This window comes from Vombatus ursinus, unplaced genomic scaffold, assembly GCF_900497805.2.
Source record: "Vombatus ursinus unplaced genomic scaffold, bare-nosed wombat genome assembly UNPS02014789.1, whole genome shotgun sequence".
Taxonomy (NCBI): Eukaryota; Metazoa; Chordata; class Mammalia; order Diprotodontia; family Vombatidae; genus Vombatus; species Vombatus ursinus.
In genome coordinates this window covers 21,758,261-21,780,040 of record NW_020954567.1, presented here as the reverse complement: position 1 = coordinate 21,780,040, position 21,780 = coordinate 21,758,261, and positions in this window count along the sequence as shown.

Below are 21,780 nucleotides of genomic sequence, written 5' to 3'. Positions count from 1 at the left end.
CTTCCTTCCTTCCTTCCTTCCTTCCTTCCTTCCTTCCTTCCTTCCTTTCTTTTTTTCTTCCTTCATTCCTTCTTTTCTTTTTTTGTTTGAGTTTTCTTCCACAAAAGGACTAATATAAAAATGTTTTACATGATTGCACATGTATAACCTATATCACATTACTTACTGTCTCAGGGAAGGGGAGGGGATAGAGGGACAGAGAGAATTTGGAACTCAAAATTAAAATAAAAACAACGAATGTTAAAATTGTTTTTAGATACAATTGGGGAAAAACAAAATATTATTATAATGTGAAAAATAAAGAAAAATAAGACCAAGGAGCATGGAATATAGAATCACAGAACTGTAGAATCTTAGTGATCATCTGCTTCAATCCCCTTATTTTGAACATTTGAGGAAACCAAGGCCTTCACTGTAGAGGTGAATTGAATTGGTTAAGGTACTCACTTTTATAATGGTCTTTGAGTAAAAACATCTGGGATGATACTTGTTAATTGTTTGACCATGGAGAAGTCACTTCACTTCTCTAAGAATTAGTTTTCTTATCTACAAAATAGGGGTAATAATTCTGGCCATAATTTTATTAATTATTATTCATAATAATTCTGGTAATAATTATTTCACAATTTGTTGTAATGAATATGCTTTGCAAACCTTAAAATATTCCATAAATATGAGTGGCTATTGTTGATATTAGCAACATTAATAATGATGCAATTGGTAGATACTTCAACTGATCTGCATACAGAGGTGGAAATCAAATGAAGATAATATTTGTAAAGCACTTAGCACAGTGCCTGGCACACAATAGGCATTCTATAAAGGCTTATTATTGTAATTATTAACAAACATTTATTAATTTCCTACTATGTGTCAGGCACTATGCTAAGTGCTTTACAACTATAGCATCTTCTTGAAGTCCTACATCATTTCAGTTTACTTTCTCCTTGATGCTTTCTAGTTTATCACTATGCTTACTTCCTTGCTAATATGTGATGAACAAAATGAAAGTCAATAATCTCTATGTGGTCTCACCAATGCAGAGTATAATGGGATCCCCATCTCATGTCTTGGATATCTCTCTTAACACTGCGCTAGAGAGTTTTAGCTTTTTTGGGGGGGGAGAGGGGGCCTATAGTGGCATAGTGTTGGCTCATATTCAGCTACCATACTACTAACTATTCCAGATTCCCGCCCCCTTCCCATGAACCACTGTCTAACTAGGCCCCTCTCATTTTGTATTTGTGAAGTTGATGTTTCAAACCCAAGCATAAGACTACATTTATCACTATTAAATTTCATCCTATTAGATCCTGTCCACAGCCACCATCCTAGCTTGTGAAGATATTTTGGATCCTGATTTTGTCATTCAAAACATCAGTGTGTTAGGATGTAGCAGAATGCTTTAGAAGGCTTCATTTGAGGTCTGAAGACCTGGATTTGAATCTGAGCTCTGCCACTTCTTATGCAATCTTGGGCAATCCATTCAATTTTTCTGGGCCTCAGTTTCCTCATCTATAAAATGAGGAGGGGTTTGATCTACATGATCTATAGCATCCCTTAAATCTCAAAAGCTATGATCCCATAAAGATGGATGAGGTACTAAACTTGGAATTAGGAAGATTGGGTTCAAGTCATCCTGTAAACATGGACTAATTGTGTGACCAGCAGCAGGTTATCTAACCTCTCTGAGCCTCAGTTTCTTCATCTACAAAGTGTAGATAATAATATTTAGTACCTACCTGACAGTGATGTTATGAGTCTCAAATAAGAAAAGTTTCCTTATCAATAAAATGGAAATACGTCCCCCACCTGCTTCATAAGGTTATTGTTAGAAACAAATAGGACCAGAAAGACAACACAATTGAAAGTACTTTAAATACTGCAGGGTGCTACAAATAAAAGTTGTTATTATAAGAATGAATATCATTGTTCTCTAGCAAAGTTTTTTTCTTAAGAGAAAGAAAAGGTAGGAGAGGAGGAAAGGAAGGGATAGGAAGAGATGGGCAAGCTCGGCAAATCGGCTTAAGTGCTTAACTTCCCAACCCCCTTACTTACTTCAAGTGTTGTCCCTCCAACACTTTTCTCCTGCAAAAATGTTGTTGCCATAGCAACTGCAATTCAAGGTCACATATGTGAACAAAAAGAGGGCACATGTGCACACCCATCTGATCTTTAGTACCTACTTTTTATGAGGTTACCTTTGCTGATGCCTGAAACAGAGACATTACCAACACAAAATGCCGATTAATGGAGAATATTTGTCTGTTTTAAGAAACACAGGAGGAAAACATTGTTGTGTAAAGGCTCAGGTTTCAGGGTTTTGCCGTCTCATTAAATTTCATAATCACCAGGTGAATGTTTATTAAGGATAAGTATGCTTTCATGCCACATACAATTACAAAAATAAGGTGTATTGTTCATTGAAATTGAGAATGATGAGTGATTCCTTGGTCATAACCTGGACACAGCAGGAAGTTGGCAGAGGTATCCCATCCACCTGCTCTATTTAGCACAGACTTGTTATGTCTTGCACAGATTTGGCTAGATTTTAGTTTTCATTCTATCCAACTCCACCCCCAATATCCTGAGCTTCTTGTCCTTATCTTTTCTACCTGTTTAGAAAAATTATGACCTATCTAGCATCAGCAAAGAGTTTGGAAAAAAAACCATATACAGATTTATGGATTGCTAGAGATGGAATCAATTAATTGACAAGCATTTAAGTACCTACTACGGGTTAGTCAATGTATTCATTGGGATATAAGTTCAAAGAATGAAACAATCCTTCATAAGGGAGAGACAACAAATATATATACAAGTACATACAGAGTAAATATAAAGTGAATTAACAGAAGCAAATACAAAGCAGTTAAACACAAGGGAGTTTTGGAGGAAGGGCACTATGGAAAGAACCTTGGATACAATTAGTCCACCTACCCATTTTAATGAAAACAATTGATTGGAAGTTCCTGAAGATGAAGGTTTTAAAGGATGGTGATGCCTTCGACAGCAACTGAAAATTTGGAAGAAGGATGGATTTTGGAGAAAAGATGAGCTCTGTTTTGTGCCTGTTGAATTTGAAGTGACTATGTGACTTGTTTGAAATGTTCAACCAGGAGTACATGATGTTGAATTTTCAGATTCAGGAGAGAGTTTATGGCTGGATATATAGAGTTTGGAATCAGGTGCAAAGAGATGAAAATTGAAGCCATGGCAGCTAATCGAATCACTAATGGAGAGTCTGGAGATAAAGAGGGCCTATGACAGAGCCTTGATGCACATGCATAGTTAGTAGGCATGACAAGGATGAAGAACCAGGAAAGTAGACTGAAGAGTCATTAGGCAATATAGGAGGAGAACCAAAAGAGAATAGTGCCATGGAGACCTAGAGAAAAGTATTAGTGAGAAGCTGTGTCAAAAGCTTGGGAGAGACTGAGAAAAGGCCATTAAATGAGGCAATTAAGAGATAATTCATAACTTTGGAGAGAGCAATTTCAGTTTGGTGATAAGGTCAGAAGCCGGATGCAGAATTTAGAAGAGAGTAAGAGGAAAGGAATCAGGACAGCCTGAATACTGGCTAGAGATAATCTAAGGTTTCCTGAACAATGAAACCACTTGAATAACCTCTTTCTAAAGAGATTGATGACCTAACAAATGTCTTCCAAGACAGGTAAAGTTTTCTACCAGAATTTCCTTGTACAGCTTGAGATGAATGCTTATACTAATGTATAAGAATAGGTGAAGACAAACATCATGGTTTAGCAGAAAAAACAAATTTGAAGTTAGAAGGCTCCATTTTAAATTCTGGCTCTGCCACCTACAACCTGTGTGACATTGGGCAAGTCACTTAGCCTTCTTGGGACTCAGTTTCCCCATCTGTAAAATGAAAGTGGATGACTTTCTGTCTCTAAACCTTTGATCCTATGATTAGTTGCTAGAGACTCTCAGCATAGTGGAGAGAGGCTGGAGACAAAGGCAGTTGTAACCTAAGGAAAAGGGAGGGGCCTTTCTTTTCTTCCCCTTCTGTGTTTGGTTCCCCCAGCTGCAGCAGATACTTGAACAACAGATTGGGATGTAGATGTGATTGGCTATGAAGGTTGTGTGAGAGAGTTTTGAGCAGTGGATTACTGGTGCCATCAGAAAAAGGGTAGGTGGGAAGACAAACAGATTTAGGGGAAAAGAGTTTGGATATGTTGAGTTTAAAGTGTTGCGTTGGATATTTGAACAGCATTTGAAGATGGGGCAATGAAGCTCAGGGAAGATAGTGACTGGATTATAGACTTAGGAATCATTTGTTTAGCAATCTTTATATAGCAAAATGAGTAAATGAAATCACTAAGGCAGAAAATGTTGAGAGAAGAGGGCTAGAAACAGTATCTTTGGTGGTGGTGGTGGCACTCATAATTACAGGATGGAAGAAGGATTATAATTCCCTGAAGAAGAATGAGAAGAAATCAAATGGTAGGAAGAGAATCAAGACAGACACTCCAGTGTCTCCATGAATCCAAATTCTTCCAGGTCTAATTCAATTCCCATCTCTTTTATGAAGCCTACCTGACCATTTCTAACCCAGCCATCTTGTCCTCCTATGAAGTGATAGCAATTATTTCTATACGACTCTATTGGCACTTGTTATATTAAGACAGTTTTAGCTTTGGAAGCTTTCTAATTAATACCTAATCTGTACTTCTTAATGTCTTCATTCATTCATTTATAGATTTCTAAATTTACACATAAAGCCCTCATTTTTCTCATGAATTTCATTTCTGCTTGGCCAAATTTCTGCTGGACATCTCCACCTGGATGTCCCGTAGACATTTTCAACTTAACGTATCCAAAAATAGACCTCAAAATTTCTCTATGCAAACTCATCCTTCCAAACTTCTCTATTTCCACTGAGGGTACCAGTCAATTACTTTTTCCAATTTTATCTATTATTCCCCTGTATTCTCTCATCTCTGTGCCTTTGTATAAGTGATGTGAATCCAGAGTTCACAGAATCACTACATTTCTGGGTTAGAAGGGAACTCAACAACCATTTAGTTACCTACAAGCAGGCCTACAAGAATCCCTCCTATGTTATATTCAGTTGCTCCAGCCTTCGCTTCCAATCAAGGGGAACCTACTACTTTCCAAGGCAGCCATTCCACTTTGCACAGCTCTAGTTGGTAGGAAGTATTTCCTGACATCAAGCCCAAATTTACCTCTCTCCCTCTAAGTTGCCTTACACCAATGAAACTCATGGTTGAAGGTCTATCAATTGATTCCAGTTCTGTACACAGAGACAAAGAAGATTGAGTCTAGACATTCTTTCACAACAGCTGAAGCTGCAACACTCCTTTTCAAGTCTTCTATTCTTCAGGCTAACCACCTCCCATTCCTTCAACTGATCCTCATATCGAACATACTCAAGGCCTTACCCTACCCCAGTGGTTTTCCTCTGAATATGTTCCTGCTTTAAAAAAAAATCCTTCCTAGAGCATAGTGCCATAGGCTCAACACAACATTTCAGATGTCATTTGATTAGTGCGTATTATAGTGAGGCCAATAACTCTCCACTTCCGGACACCATGCCTAAGTTGGAGTGACATGTGGGCTACAAATGACTCGTTGGATGTTGAATAACTTTGCTAGGAACCAACTCCCAATTATAATATCGCCCCATAGGAAAACACTACCCATGTTAGGATGCAGGTCCCAATAATGCATTATGGTGAAAAGGAGATGAAGATGGGGGAACTGACTTATGACATCTCTTTGGTTTTTTTTTCAGCGAAATGGATGATTCTTGAGGGAAGAGCTTGTTTCATTTTTGTCTTTATATATCCAGGATCTAGCATAATGTATATTTTAAGTGAATCAAATTTTATCTATATTCTTCACCTTTTGGAGAAAATATTTTGAACTAGATAAATTTTCATAAAATCAAAGACTATTAGAGCTGGAAGGGGCCTTAGGCAGCATTTGGTCCAAATCCTATCCATGGTTTTTTAAAACTTTTTTTTTACAAATAGGGAAACTGAGACACAGAGAGATGACATAATTTGGTCATCACAAAGTTTGTAAATGACAGAGTCAGCACTCAGATGCAGATACTTTGACCTCAAGCCCAATGCTTCACATTAATACTGCAGGATCATGCATAAGAGGGTGCTTCTCTCCAAGAAAATTCTTGTAGGGAAAAACACTGCTGCTTTAGGGGTGCTTTTGGAGCACAATTGACCTTATGCTCAAATACAGTTAATGGACAAACATTTCATCTCCCATGTCCTTGATTTAACAGGGAGATGTACCTTACCTCACTGAGGTGGGTCTTTAGAACCCATCTGAGATCACTACTAAGAGGCAGCTAAGTGGATGGAGCACTGGCCTTGGAGTCAGGAAGATTCAAGGTAAAATCTGGCCCCAGACACTAGCGATGTGACCCCAGACAAATTACTTAATTTCTATCTGCCTCAGTTTAGTTATCTGTAAAATAATCTAGGATTGTTATGAGGATAAAATAAATTAATATTTGTGCTTTGCAAGTCTATATAGCAAAGTACTATGCAAATATTCCCTATTATTATTATTATCATTTTCAAAAACCAACAACTTCCAAGCTATTTCACTTGTTCACTCACTTTGAGGGTGGCAGTTGAGAACAAAGACTAAAGTAGAAGCAAATGGACGGGTGGGTTGGGATGGGAGTGGGGAATGGGGTAGAGAAGATTAAGTGGAGTCAAGGTTGAAGTAGGTCCAGTGCACTTGAAGCATGTATTGACATTGGTACGTGCCTGTAGGGCTGGTACAGGGGCTAGGCACATCGAGGACAGAGAAATAACTCAGGAGTGTTTCTTCTCAGGGCAATCAATAGGATTTTTGAAGAGCTGCTACTCAACCTTTCCTAGACTGAAACTCTCAACCCCCAGGGCAGGTAAATAGGTAGACAAAGTGTTTGCCAAAAGGCTCAGCTTGGGGACAGCTAGGTGGCACAGTGGATAGAGCACTGGCCCTAAAGTCAGGAGGACCTGAGTTCAAATACAGCCTCAAATCAAACACTTGACACTTACTAGTTGTATGACCGTGGGCAAATCACTTAATCCCAATTGCCTTAAAAAAAAAAAAGATTCAGCTAGTTGATTAATTCTATTTTTATACTTAATGTTTGGATCTCTGGGACCCCAAAGGCAAACTAATACACAAGTTGGGATTTGGGTATTGATCCCATCATGGTTTTTTAAAAGACAGTGCCTGAGAAACTGAGACCTGGGAAATAGGAAATGAGATGACTACAGAGTCATCAGATTTAAGTATCCCCCACCCCAGCATAGGAACAAAGAAATCTGATTCTTTCCTCCTTAATTCCTATTATGGAATTTTTAATTAGCTGGGGAGCAGTAAAGAAAGACTGTACTTCCATCTTCAACCTTGATCTCCTCCTCTTGTTCACCTACACACACCACTTTTCACTGGAGCCTGTCATTACAGGTCCATTGCCCTTAGACTTCTACCCTCTCCACTGTCAAGCTTCCGTATTGTAACCATCTCCTGTCACTGGAATCCACTTGTTCCAGAACAGCCCTTCTGGAAAGCTTCTTAAACTGCTACACTAATCCTGTGTTAATGTACTGATAGACTAAGGCATCCGGGGGCCAATATTCCAACTTTGTTATCTAACCCATTAGAGGCTTTTGGGGTGGGCAGGATGACTTCCAGGCTACAAAATACTGTACGAGAGGACTGTTTTATGGGGAAATAAAATTAATCAATATTCACTGATTTCTATGGTAGCCTGACCTTTTGGTGCCCCACAGCTCAGATTCTAGGCAGCCACCAACCTGCCTTTAGAAAGAGTTCAGTTCATGCGTTGGCTATAATTTACAATGCCTTCCTCAAAGCCAGTCTTCCAAGGAGATGATTTGTTTTTCATGCTTGCCTTTGAATCAGATTCGACTAATCCAAAGGCTGATGCTGCCACCTGATGTACAGTTCTGGGAAAACTTTCGGGCTGCTCATATAAATAGAGTACTCACCTAGAGAAGGGAGGCACAGGAGAGAAATCATAACTACTACTGTGTCATCTCACTTTCTCCTCCCCCAAACCCCCCCCCCCCACCCCATACAACCCTTTGTAGCTAGCTGTCAATCTCTAAGAAACCACAGCCTCATACGTGGTGTGCAAGCCTATGGTGCGTCTGTGAAGCCTGTCTTCCTTTGAGAAGCCATTGATCAATTAACAAATACTTATTGACTACTTCCTATGTGTAGCACTGTGAAGGTTCTGTGGAAGATAAACAAACAAACCAAGGCAAGTCCTTTGCAGCCAGTAACAGAATTATTATCTCAACACAAAGGGACCTGGGAGTTCTTTCAGTCCAACCCATCCATAACTGTACAGAATTCCCCTCTGTAACATTCCCCAACACGCTTCCTTAGTGAAGAGGAATGCTACCTCTGGGGCAACCTATTCTATTGTAACCCCTGCTTGAAATAGCTTGGGGGCATAAGAGCATCCACTTAAATCTAAAAAGGATCGAAAGTCTTCTAGTATAACATTTTCATTTTGCACACAAGGAAACTGAAGCTCAAGAGAAAGTAAAGTGGCTTGTCCAAAGTCACAAATGATTCAAGTGGTTGGGTCAGGATTCAAACTCCCTATCATCTGAAATTGAAGTATATTACTATTCATACCGTACCACAATATCTCTGAGTTTTCTCCAGGTATTTCTTGTTTGTTTGTTTGAACATTACTTTGCATTGTGCCCATCTTGAAACTAACAAGAAGGGACTGAAATTGTGTGGTCTGTATAGCTTCAAGGGAATACTATAAGTGGAATTGCTAAAAAGTTACTTAATACTGTGCTACAGCAGTACGTGTTAAGAGTCATTCGTTTTATAGCGAACATGCCAGAGGAGGATGCATGAAAAATACAGCTGGAAGAGTTCCTGAAGGGTGGTCTTGGGTGTAGAACAGAGTGATGTCATATTTGTCAGAGATACCCCACAATGACCATTCAGAAACTCCAGTTTTCTGGTGATCAGGAAAGAAGCGAAGGTCATCCCAAATGGAATCTGAGTGGAACTCTCACATGGTGACATAGTTTTATTTTCCCTATGTGTGAATTTGATATTGGGGGTTAGGTGGGAATGGTACATAGTCTTCCACTGCAAATAATCTCTGGATGTGGATGTTCCATTGGGGAAAGAAAACTTGAAACTCAAGCTTTTTAGAGAAATTGACTGTAGTTGAGATTTCAGATCTTTCTAGGAGCTGCTTAATTTTTCCAGGTTTCCAGCTTGCTCATCTGTGAAATGAGATTGGGCTAAAATGATATGCCTTCTACTTTAAAACTTAGGATTTTCCTGTGATGTTTTCTTTCTTCTACTCTTTCATCATACCATCCCACTGGGCAGGCAGGCAACTATTCAACTCAAGGAATGTTTATTAGGTGTTTAGTCTCACTCCCAAGGTAATCTGCATGGATAATGAGGGGGCATATTGAGGAGTGAAAAATAATCTCTTCACCACTGCTGGACCCACTTCTTTTGTCATTTTGCTAAGTGCAAGTCATGCGATGATTTACAGGTATCCAGTTTAGTACCCAGGAGTATGACAGAAGTTACCAGAAATGTTCTAACCATAACTCAAATAAGAGTTTAGATTAAAGAAGATGAACAAACTTAAATATCAAAGAATTTCTCTAGCTCTGTGACTGGAGTCTGAAATCATCAATGTGCTAAATTAGGCTATGAATAAAAGAACTGATAAATCTTTCCCATATGGGAGAAGAGGCCAGTCATCAGCTAAAGATTAGCAAATGGCAGTGGAGAGAAGAGAGCAGTTCACCGAAGGTACCGACAGAAAGCAGCAGAGGGTAGTTCATCAGGGATGACAGTTTTCAGCCTGATAACCTGATGAGGTACCGTGTAGGGAAGTAAGGACCCAGCTGTCTAGATCCACACCTAAGGTGAATTGGAGGCAGCACTGGAGGTAGGAAAGAGTTTGTTCCACCACTAACAGTGCTTTAGGATTAGGAATTTCCCTGGCGTGGTATATTCCCCATAGTCACATGTGTTTCTTAGATGTGTGTCCCTCCATTCAATTTACTCAGAGATGCATGATTCCTGGACATGTATGTCCCCTACCCATGTACCTCTATGTATATTTTCTGCCTACATACCCTCCATTATATGTGCCCTTTCTCACTGATTATGTGATAACCTTGGTGTAAAGGGAGGTGAGGTCATCCTTGTCACTTACTTTATTACGCTACTAACTTAAATGTATTAGATCTGTGTAGTGGGAACTATCAACTTGAAATGGCAGAGCAAAATAAAGAGAAAAATTATTGTTCTGAACTGGGCCTGACTCAAGTCAGTTTCTGGTTAGTTTAGGTTTGGAGTAAAATAAGACACTTGGAGGTCATTCAACAGTTAACAAAAAAGTTTTTTCTTAGCTAGAGCAAGAGGATATTCAACAAGGTCAGGCACAGAGGACATCTTGAATTGATTCAGCTGAGCAAAGCTTCCTCTCATGAGTTATCCATTGTGAAACACCAGTCATGTATCTCAGCATGTCATCATTCAAGCATTGAGGAAGTAACTTCAACATGTTGAGCTGTTTGTTCTTCAAAAAATGTGAGGGAGAAGTGTTTAAGATATGACCCTTAATCACAGTTGCCTTCATCTTCCCAGCAGGATTCTATGAGTTTGAACTCATATCTAAAGGAATTTCAGATAATCTGCTACTTTTCAGTGGCTCAAGAAAAAAATGTGGTTGATGATATGAATTGCCCAGAAGTATGAGTGTATCTAGAAAGCCTCATCATGTTTGGAAAGATTTCAGAAGAGTATGAGGAAGAGCTAATGTTAGACCATTTGGAAGATGATGTTCTGAAGATGTCAATTAAATGCCAGTTCTACAATCTCAGCCAGGTAATAAATAGGTCACATAGTATCTTAACATAGAGTGCGTCCCTTGCTTAACAAAACGCCAAAGAATTTTTGAGAGCTAAAGACTTTGTTGTGATTTGGTGGCTATTACTATCAGAAATTTCATCAGTAAAGACTCTTTATGTCATTTGGGAAAAGGGTATGTTGGAGAAGAATTGGGAGCAGAAGAGCGAAAGGGAACAATCTGGTATGAGCCCTCTGGCATTCTTTGCAGATCACTGGTATAGGAGTTGTGAGCAGACATTCAAGGACTTAATCAACTGCCTCAAATTATTGAATTATGTGGACTGGAGCAAGCCTTTTGTGTTACACAGTTTCCAGCCTAGAGGGCCTGGAGTAGTTTTATACCAGGAGATTGAATTGTATCAGAAACTTTTACTGAATTTTCTTATAGAGGACTGATGGTGAGATTCATTATCCCTTAAATAAATTGAAGTTCTTAGCTTTGAAGTAGGGTGTCACTAATTAATTCCAAGGCTCTGTAAACGCAGTTTGTCTTCAAGTTTGATTAGACAAATCCAGAAGAAGGCAAACAAGATTATAAAAGGTCCTGACTCAAGGTGATGAGGATCTGGTAAAGGAACTGGGCATGTTCAGGCTGGAGAAGAGAAAATTCAAGGTGAGGGACACACATTATAGGTATCTTTTTACTATTTAAAGGGATTTCAAATGGAGAAAGGATTAGAACTTGTTCTGTTTGTCCTCTGTGGACAGAACCAGGAGCAAGGGTTGCAGAAAGGCCAACTTAGACTTAATGTCACGAAAATCTTCCTTACAATTAGAGATGTTGAAAACTGGAATGGGTTGCCTTGGGTGGTGGTGGGTTCCCCCTCCTTGAAGGTCTTCAGGAAGATGCTGGGTGACCACTATTATAGTGGAGATTGGTTTCTTGTATGCATTACATTAGAGGACCACTGAAGTCTTAATTCAAGTTCTGTGACTCTATGAGATAGCAAACCACTAATACTTGTATTCCAGTCATCAGTAGGTTGAATATTGCCTGTCAGAGGTGGGTTACTGCACTAGCCAACCATGAGTAAATTGTGCACTACCATCTTGAGAAGACCAATGTAGATACAGATGTGATATCTCATAATTCTGATGTGTTGGAGGGATTGGTGATAGTCATAAAAGAGAAGACAGTTATCTGGGACATACAGTGACCCAGGTCATTGACACACAAAAATGTGGCTGAGAGTCTGGGACTTCTACCAGTGAATGTGTTGTCAGTGCATATAACTTTTGTGGTGATAGACTGAAACTTGGCTGTCCTCAAATGAAAGGTGCTATGTGCTGAAGGTCTTTGAAAATTGATACAGGCCAAGAAACAGAAGCATGGCCCTTGGGAATTCAAGTGTTGTTCCCAAGAGGGGACCTTGTTGAAAAAATGGCAGAAATTGGAGTTATGCAATGGATTACTATAGTAGACCACAAATAAATCCAACCAGAGGTATAAGAATGAAATTGGTGTTACTCAAGACATTCTGCCCTATAGCTATGAAAGAACTATATGATGATTTTGGACACAGGTCAATATAAAACTCTGGAGCTGATAAAAAGGGATCCTGTGCCTGAACAAGTTGTGATATATGATTGTGATGGAATACTATTGTGCTATAAGAAATGATGAGGAGAATGGTTTCAGAAAAACCTGGGAAGATTTATGTGAACTGATGCAAAGTGAAGTGAACACAATCAGGAGAACATTGTATACAGCAATAGCAATATGATAATGATAATCAACTGTGAAAGACTTAGCTACTCTGATCAATACGATAATCCAAGATGATTCCAAAGGATTCATGATGAAAAATGCTATCCAGCTCCAGAGAGAGAGAACTGATGAAATCTGAGTGCAGATGGAAGCATACTTTTTTCACTTTCTTATTTTTCTTGCTTTTCTTTTTGCAATATGGCTAACCTGGATATATTTTTTGCATTATTTCACACATGTAATTAATAACACATTGCTTGCCTTCTCAATAGACAGGGAAGGGGCAGGAGGGAGGGAGTGAATTTGGAACTCAAAAATTAAAAAAAAGAATGTTAAAAATGAATAATAAATTTATTTTTTTAAAAAAGGGATTCTACTGGCAAAGATAACGACACACATCTATAAAACATGTGAGACCTTTCCTGTATTTGATGTGTTCAGACAAGTCCTAACGATTTCTCCTGCTTATCTGAAGATAAAAGCAATGGAGAGAGTTTATCAAGCTTTTACTAGCAAGTCTTTGAATCTTGCATATATAGATATTTTATGTCTGAAAGGAGATATAAGAATATGAACAAAGTCATATTTATATATTTATTTTTAATATAAATTCTGATTTTTTTGAGTTTTAAATTTTCTCCCTTCCACTCGCATCCTCCCCAACCTATTGAGAAATTAAGCAATGGGATATTAATCATGCATGTGAACTGGACTTTCATCCAGTATGAATCCAGCATACCTAACCAGGAACTAGAAAGCTCTATAGGTCTATAAGATATAGCCCTGGGCCTCTATTTCCTCGACTGAAAAATAAGGGTGTTAGAATAGATGACTTCTGTGATCCTCTCTCACTCTAGGTCTATGTTCTTGTAAACAGAGTGGGATGTTTCTCCCCCACTGGAATAGGCAACCCCTGGTATGGACATTCCTTCTACCGAGATAGATCATTAACTCGTCTGTAACTTCGAATATTAAAGCATTCCTTGGGGAGCAAGAGGTTTAGTGATTTGCTCAGGGTTACAAAGCCAGCGAATTCAGAAGACCCTACTACTGCTCATAGTGGGATTATCATCTCCCTTATTCTTTGAATATAATGATATTACATACTATGTAGCCATATATCATCACTGTAAGAATATTGGTATCAAAAGAATGCATTTTTGTTTCAGGAAAAAGCTTGTGATGATTGAAAGTATTATGCAATTTCCCTTATGCTATCAGTCTGCTTTCTTCCTCCTGTTCAAGGGTCCAGACTATTGTCTACCTGCCCTTTCTTTCTGAGATACCTTTACTGATAAACTAGATCTATAAGCTGGACATTAACTACTTATCACATCCTGGACAATCAATAGGGGTCCTACTTAGTTTTCCTAAGGTGTTATTCTTCAATATGACTATGGATCTCATGTCAGAGGCTCAGAAATGCTCCAGGGCTTGATGCAATCAACACAGAGTGGTCTGCAAATGGGAACATCTGATGGCTCTTATCATCTACTGGGAATCCACCTTCTATTTGGCCTCTGTGATGGATGCCTTCCATGACAGTGGAAGAAAAAGCCTTTGGTAAGCATGCCTGATTTTATATCTCACATGATAGTAACAGAGGATCGCTGAATAAATTTTCTCTTCTGTTCTGTCCTTCCTGGAGGAGATATACACACACACACACACACACATGTCTGTACACATACATGTATACACATGTGTATAAATTCATATATGTGTATACATGCATATATACATACATGTGTGTGTGGATAGATAGATAGATATATGGGAAACACCTCATTAGAGGATAAAAAGCTTTTAAGATTGAATTTTGTTCTATCACATCAAAAGTCTTTTCATAGTCAAGAAACAATAAGTAAAGTGGAATCTTGAATCCTCTGCTCCTTTTGTTTAACTGTGTGACAAAAGACATGGCTGGCTATAAAATATAATTTGGGAAATCTGGTCCCACATTTCTCACAAATCTTTCTCGCATTTCTATCAAGGATGAAATTTCATAAATTTAGGAAGGATATCATTAATAATATGCAGAAGTAAAAAGGTAAAAGTGTGGGTTGGTAGATCTTGATGTTTGGGGCAGTAATAATGATCAAAATGATTTTCAATTGTTCAGTATCTTCCTTTCTTTAAGATATCTTGAGATTTATCAGCACCAAGTCTCACAGCTGTATCACCTCCTGCATCAACTTCCTTTGTGTGACTAAGTCTGGTCCAGTCACTTTTTCTATTGTTGTTTTCTGAAATGGCAGCCAAGAAGCACAGTGGAGTACATGTTGGCAGGCCTGAATTCAAATGTGGGCAAGCCACTTTCCAGATGTGTGACCCTGGGCAAGTCCTTTAACCTTTGTCTGCCTCAGTTTCCTTGTCTATAAAATGGAGATAATAACAGCACCTACCTTCCAGGGTTTTTGTGAGGATCAAGTGAGATAATATTTGTAAAGTTCTTTCTAATCCTTAAAGTGCCATCTAAATACTAGCTATTATTAGTATTGTCATTTCCATTTCCTCAATAGGGACTGTGATAGATATTAGAGTCCAAATATAATGACTCCAATATATTACTGAAGAAAATTGTTATAGAAATATTGACAGATCTTCTTCATTTACCATCTGTCTGTTGTTCTTCAGTTTCATCCCTTGGATAATCAGGCTTAATTGGATCTTGTGACATATTTTCTGTAAGCTCGTTTTTTTCTCCTTCATTCCTTGCTGATTTATAATGAGTTTCTCTCTACACTACCAAAAAGTAAAAATAAACATAGTTTTGCGTACATAATATCTGTACAAAATACAAATACATATTGATATATGCCTATAATGCAATGTAATAATTATAATAATGCATATGTAATAATGATACATAATATTTGTAAAATGAAAGTTCTTGAAATAGCTGCAGATTAGCCCCAGGGTCCTTAGGGGGAGAAAGGGGAATAAGCATTGCTCCTAATAGGTGCCAAGCACTGTGCTGAAACAACTCTTCCAGATAAGTGCTATTATGGTCTTCATTTTACAGTTGAGGAAACTAAGGCAAACAGAAGTTAAGTGACTTACCCAGTGTCACACAGCTAATTAGTGTCTGAGGCTGTACTTGAACTCAAGTCTTTCTTAGTTCAGGCTTACTACTCTATGCGCTACAGCACCACCTAGCTGCCTCTAACTCATAAGATAATGAGTTCATAGGTAGGGTTATAAAAGCAGAGATCGTCAGGCACATTGATACTAGAAATGATTCCTGTTCTGGGTTAGAGGTAGGACTCAATGATCTTTTAAGTCCCTGCCAACTCAAAGATTCTGTGATCCTATAATAATAGGGTTTGGTTTTCTACCTACCTGTTACCTCTTGGCTCTTTACATTAAGTCCTAGGTCTGAGATGTTCCTTACAGAGTAGGCTTCCTAGGTAGAGCCTGTATTTATCTTTCTGGGACAACATAGTCTTTAATTCACTATTGGTACTCAGAGCAATTCATTCATGATCTGACTGCATGGAAAATGGCTGTCCCCAGGTAGTTCTGTCTTTTGGGGGCTTCTGCTTTCTTATTTCACAGAAAGCATGAAGTCTTTTGTTTAAATTGAACCACTTCCTTCTATGTGACACCATGATCTGACCTTAGATGTGACCCTGAGTTTTTCTGTCTGGGCTTCATTGGCTGTCTCCATGTTGGTTGTTGAACAGATGTTTGGGATCTCCCAAGAAATATATGAGTCATAATAACTATATAGACATCTCAGTCTTAAATACACTCCTTATGTGGTCTTATGATGGGCACAGTATGGATACCCCATGAAGACAAAGAGCTGTAGTGAATGCCTTGTTCCTTTCTGATCACCATCATGGTATCAAACAGTTTTCTTTATCCTGTTTCTTTCTCCATTTCAGATTTCTGAATAGGCTCAGGCCTCCTTCATGAGTGTCCATCTGCCATGGCATATGGGACAGACCAGGCCCTGACAGAACAAACCAGGAATTCTCCCACAGAAGCTTAGCTGACAAAGCTACTGAGGGCAGGAAGATGACCATGGATTGATAATGTGAGGATGATGATGGGGAAGAAAAGAATGAGGTGGACAGTGCAGGAAGTAATAATAATTACTGCCCAATAAATAATTCACAAGAGAATCATGAAAGCTCAGATCTACCTTCCATGGACATATTCTCTGAGGGAGAGGTTTTCTGTGCTACTTTCTCTCTTATCAACACTAGTGGTGCAGTTGGGAACCTAAGCGTAATAGTCAACCTTCAGACACAAGGCGGAAGTGCTGACTTTGGAAGGGATGAGGCATGGATATGTGGGAGACAACACCCCTGTCCAGCATGTAAAGCCACCGTCGTCTGTAGTAACCTTCAGCACAAGTCTAGAGGAAGCCTGTATGTTAATGAGGACTCATCTTGCATTGGGGAAGAGACAGACACTCCAGTAAACCATGGCAGAGCCTCTGGTGACCTGTCTATCTTTCCTTTCAGTATAGCAAGAGTGGGAGGCAATGTTCGAGGAAGTATAGACCCGTTCCTAGCAGACTCCCCACCAGGTGTTACCAAGGCAGGAGGCAACTGGCGTATCCAGGCATGGGGGAAGTAGTCACCAACCTAGTGGCTGAACCCCAAGCCCAGTAAGGCAGTGGCATTATAGCCTATAGTAGCCTTGTCCAGTCAGATGAGCCAGGTAGGGACCCAAGCAGCAGAGTGCAATGAAGAGGAGGAGCAGCCCTGTAAGTGTGCATAGTGTGGGAGGGCTTTCAAGAAGTCTAGTAAGCCACAGAGTCAAACTGAGTCACAGAGTGGTACCAAGCCGTATGCCTGTGAGCTGTGTGGGAAGGTTCCCCACCAGGCATCCCTATAGCAGGACCAGCACCTGCATCCAGGTAAAAGGTTTTCCAAGTGCTCATTTTGTGTCAGGTTGTATACATGGTCTTCAGCCTACCACAGATACAGCCACACCCATACTGGTGAAAAGCCCTGCCACTGCCTAGACTGCGGAAGGACTTTGTACACTTCTCTGCCCTATTGAAGCCCCAGAACAACATGCACCTCAGTGATAAGCCCTTCCCCTCTCCTGAGACTTTCAACAAGACCCCTTTAGCACCAGTATGGTACAGCACCAGTGTGTGCGTTCTGGTGAGAAGCCCTTTGTCTGCAATCTATGTGGCAAATTCCTCACCAAGTTATACAACCTTTTTTTTTTTTTTAAAGCACCAGACTGGTCTGTGTTTTATTTTTTAAAATAAATTTCATTGCTATGTTTTGTTTTTCTGTTACATAAATTTCCTCTGGGCTTCTAAGTGGGGCAGTGGATAGAGTGCTGAGTCTGAAGCCAGGAAGACTCATCTTTCTGGCCTCAGACACTTCCTAGCTGTGTGACCCTGGGCAAGTCACTTAACCCTGTTTGCCTCAGTTTCCTCATCTGTAAAATGAGCTGGAGAGAAGGAAATAGCAAACCACTCTAGTATCTTTGCCAAGATAATGCCAAATGAGGTCATGAAGAGTCAGACACAACTAAAATGATGCAACAATAACAAATTTCCCCCTATATCTCTCCCTTTCCTCTTCCCAAAGAGCTATCACATATAACAAAAAGGGAAAAAAACAACACATTTTTTAAAAGAAAGATAGGAGGAAGGTAAAAAGAAATCAGCAAAGGCAAACAATACATCAAAAAAAATCTAAAAATAAACGCAATGTTCCTGTCTCTTCAAATTAACAGGAATGTCAGGAGGAGGTGTCTTCTCATATCTCTTCTTTGGGTTCAAGTCTGCTCTTTGTAATATTATAATATTCATTTTCAATTATCTTGTAGTGGCTGCTCTTTCAGTTGGTATTTGTAAACATTGTATATATTGTTTTCTTGGCTCTACTTATGTCACGTTGCATCAATTCATATATGTTTCCATGCTTCTCTGATTTCAACATATTTGTTGTTTCTTACAGCACAATGATATTCCATTATATTCTCATATCACAATTTGCTTAGCCATTTCCCAGTTGATAGGTATCTATCTTATTTCCATTTCTTTGCTACCACACACATACAAAAAACTGCTATAAATACCCTGGTATATATGGGGATTTTCTTTTTCTTCAGTGACCAGCATGGTATATATGTCTTGTAGAATCTCTGAATCAAAGGACATTGGCATTTTAGCCACTTTATTTGTACAATTCCAAATTGTTTTCCAAATTGGTCATATTATTTTACAGATTCACCAATAATGCATTAGTGTTCCTACCTTTCCAAAACTCCTCCAACATCGACTATTCCCATCTTTGCCAATTTGCTGGGAAAGGGTAAAACCTTAGGGCTGTTTTAATTTTCATTTCTCTTATTATTGGTGATTTGGAGGATTCTTTCATTTGATTGCTAATAGTTTGCAATTCTTCTTTTGAGAACTATTTGTTCCTATTCTTTGGTCACTTTTCTATTGGGGAATTACTTTTAGCCTTTATATATTTCTATTAGTTGGCCTGTATTTTCAAAAAGACACCAATCTCCAAGAAAAGAGGGATAATATCTTCTTTTTGGTAATTAAGTCATCTATGTTTACAAGGCAATCTCTCTTCCTACTTCTGTTTTTACAGCACCAGAATTTAAGATGGAGGCTCATGCCTCCCCAGCTAATTGTATATTCCCTTTAGCAGTGAGATTCAGCAATTAGTTCCACTCTGAGTCTGATACAGGCACTGTCTTAATAAGTTTCTAGTACATTTTATATCTTTCTTCCCACCCACCAGACACACAGAAATCTGTAATTTTGCAGTTACATGTGTGACACATATCTAGATAATGCCTACCTAACTACAGAAAATCATTTAATACTATTTAAAACCTTTAGATCTGACCTAAGTAGAATATATCAACCCCTATCCAAATGGAAATTACTTTAGCTGCCTTTTGAAGTTAACAAGGTTAAATTAACAAATTCTATTTCAGAAACATCTTCAGATGGGTAAATAGAATTTTTTTTTTATCCTGATTAAGTCAGTGGTAATTTCACCTACATTGCTACCAACCTTTCTTCAAAGCACATTGATATTCGGATATTTTTTGAATGGCCTTAAACTATTGTCTGCATTTGGGTAGGGCTTATCAGGATATTCTAGGGGGATGTCTACCTCAAGCATGTGAAGACTTACCTCCTACAGAATGGGTAGATGAGAACAATTTGTTCCAGTGGCCATAATAGCAGCTGAGGCAGGAGCTGTGGAGTGCTTAGAGCTTGGTCATACATGAAAGACACCAAGGTCATCCACTACATCCCAGGCCACTGCCAGTCATCCTGACTTTTGTCTTGCCACTGGACTTAGATGATTCTGGAAGACAGAGTGAAGTTGACCACTTTGCACAGCTCTGCCTCACTTAAATCCAGTTCACTCATATGTCAAGACATCACACCATGATGTCATTGGTCCTCTTTGAAAAACGAAGGACAAACAACACCATCTGGATATTCTCTGATAGGTAAGCATGTCACCAGTAAAATGAACAGCTAGGCGGTGTAGGGGACAGAGCATTGAACTTAGAATCAAGAAAACATGAGTTTGAATTCAACTTCAGATACTTACTAGCTGTGAATCTCTGGCAAGTTACTCAACCTCTCTCAAACTCAGTTTCCTCATCTATAAAATGGAGATAATAGTAGCACCTACTTCACAAGGTTGTTGTGAGGATCAAGTAAGAATATATGCTATTTATCTATTTATCTATGTCATGCGTAATATGTATATACAAATAACATATATAATACATAACATATGATACTTTTAAACATTAAACATACATTTTAACTAGACCATAGAATCTTAATCTTTCTCTTCCCCTATCCACACCTCCAAATCTCCAGCTCTAAACATATACACATAAGACATAGGATATGTCTTAGGAACCAAAGTTGAATTTTACAGATGCTCATTTCATGCTATATGGGGGGGGGGGTGCCAGCTGCCTTCCTTAAATTTCAAAGACAGAGCAGTTCATCTATACAATGTCCCTAGGCTCCTAAGGTATCGGAACATAGGTTTATTTCACTCTATGAGGCAGTGAGATTTGGTGAAAGGGTGTGGATTTGGGCTAAGAAGATCTGGGTTCAAATCCTGCCTCTGTAACTTACTGCCATCTAGTTTGATTTGAGGCAAGGCCCTTAATTCTCTGCCACCCTCTTCATCTGTAAAATGAGGAGTAGAACTAGATAGTCTCTCTTACTATGAGTCAGTGGTTGTACAGCTTTTATTGTATGAGATCCAGGAGGGTAGTTTTGGAAGAAGTCAATGACTTTAGTAATTGAGTGAGAAAGTCAATCTATTACTTCTATTGTTCCTGGAGCCCCTGACTGCTGGTTCCCATTTGCCATTTCTGAGCTGAGCTAAAGACAATGAATCTGCTGGAAATTTCTGAAGATCAGGGCCCTGATCAATAAATATCAACCCTGATCCTGTGTTCCAACTAGGATGGGTACCCTATAAGGCTGACCCCTGAACCTGGCATTCTGTTATAGTTAGAAGCCTTTAAATACTTGTAAAACAGACACAAGAATGTATAAATATTAATAAATATAGTTAAGTTATTATGGACAACAAATATTACCGGGAACAAGGTAATAATATTTTGTTTTCCTTAAACTTCAAAGACTCTTATATGACAATGATTAAAACATATTCAAGGATCACATAAAGTGGGAGAGTTTTATATTAAGAATTAGGGAATACCCTGACATGCAAACTGTATATGTCACAAATAAATACAGCAGAAACTTTAAAAAAAAATACATCTATTCAACTCCAGGTGGCTTTAAAAGTTTTGTGTCTCAGCTTAAATTTTCTTTTCTTATGAACACTGAAGTCTACTTAACATTGAAATTTGCTAATCTAGACATCAGTAGCACTCAGTGTAGTACCCAACCTCCTTGCATCCAGTTCCACATTTGGCCAGAAAGGGTTAACACCAGCTACTTAGCTGTTGGAATTAATTCATTCAACAAGGTGGGAGAGGGTATGGAAGGAAGGAAGTATTTATACAGGACTTACTATCTTCCAGGCATTTTATGCTAAGAACGTTTTACAAATATCTATTTGATCCTCACAACAAACCTGTAGGTACTGTCATTATCTCCACTTTACAGTTGAGGA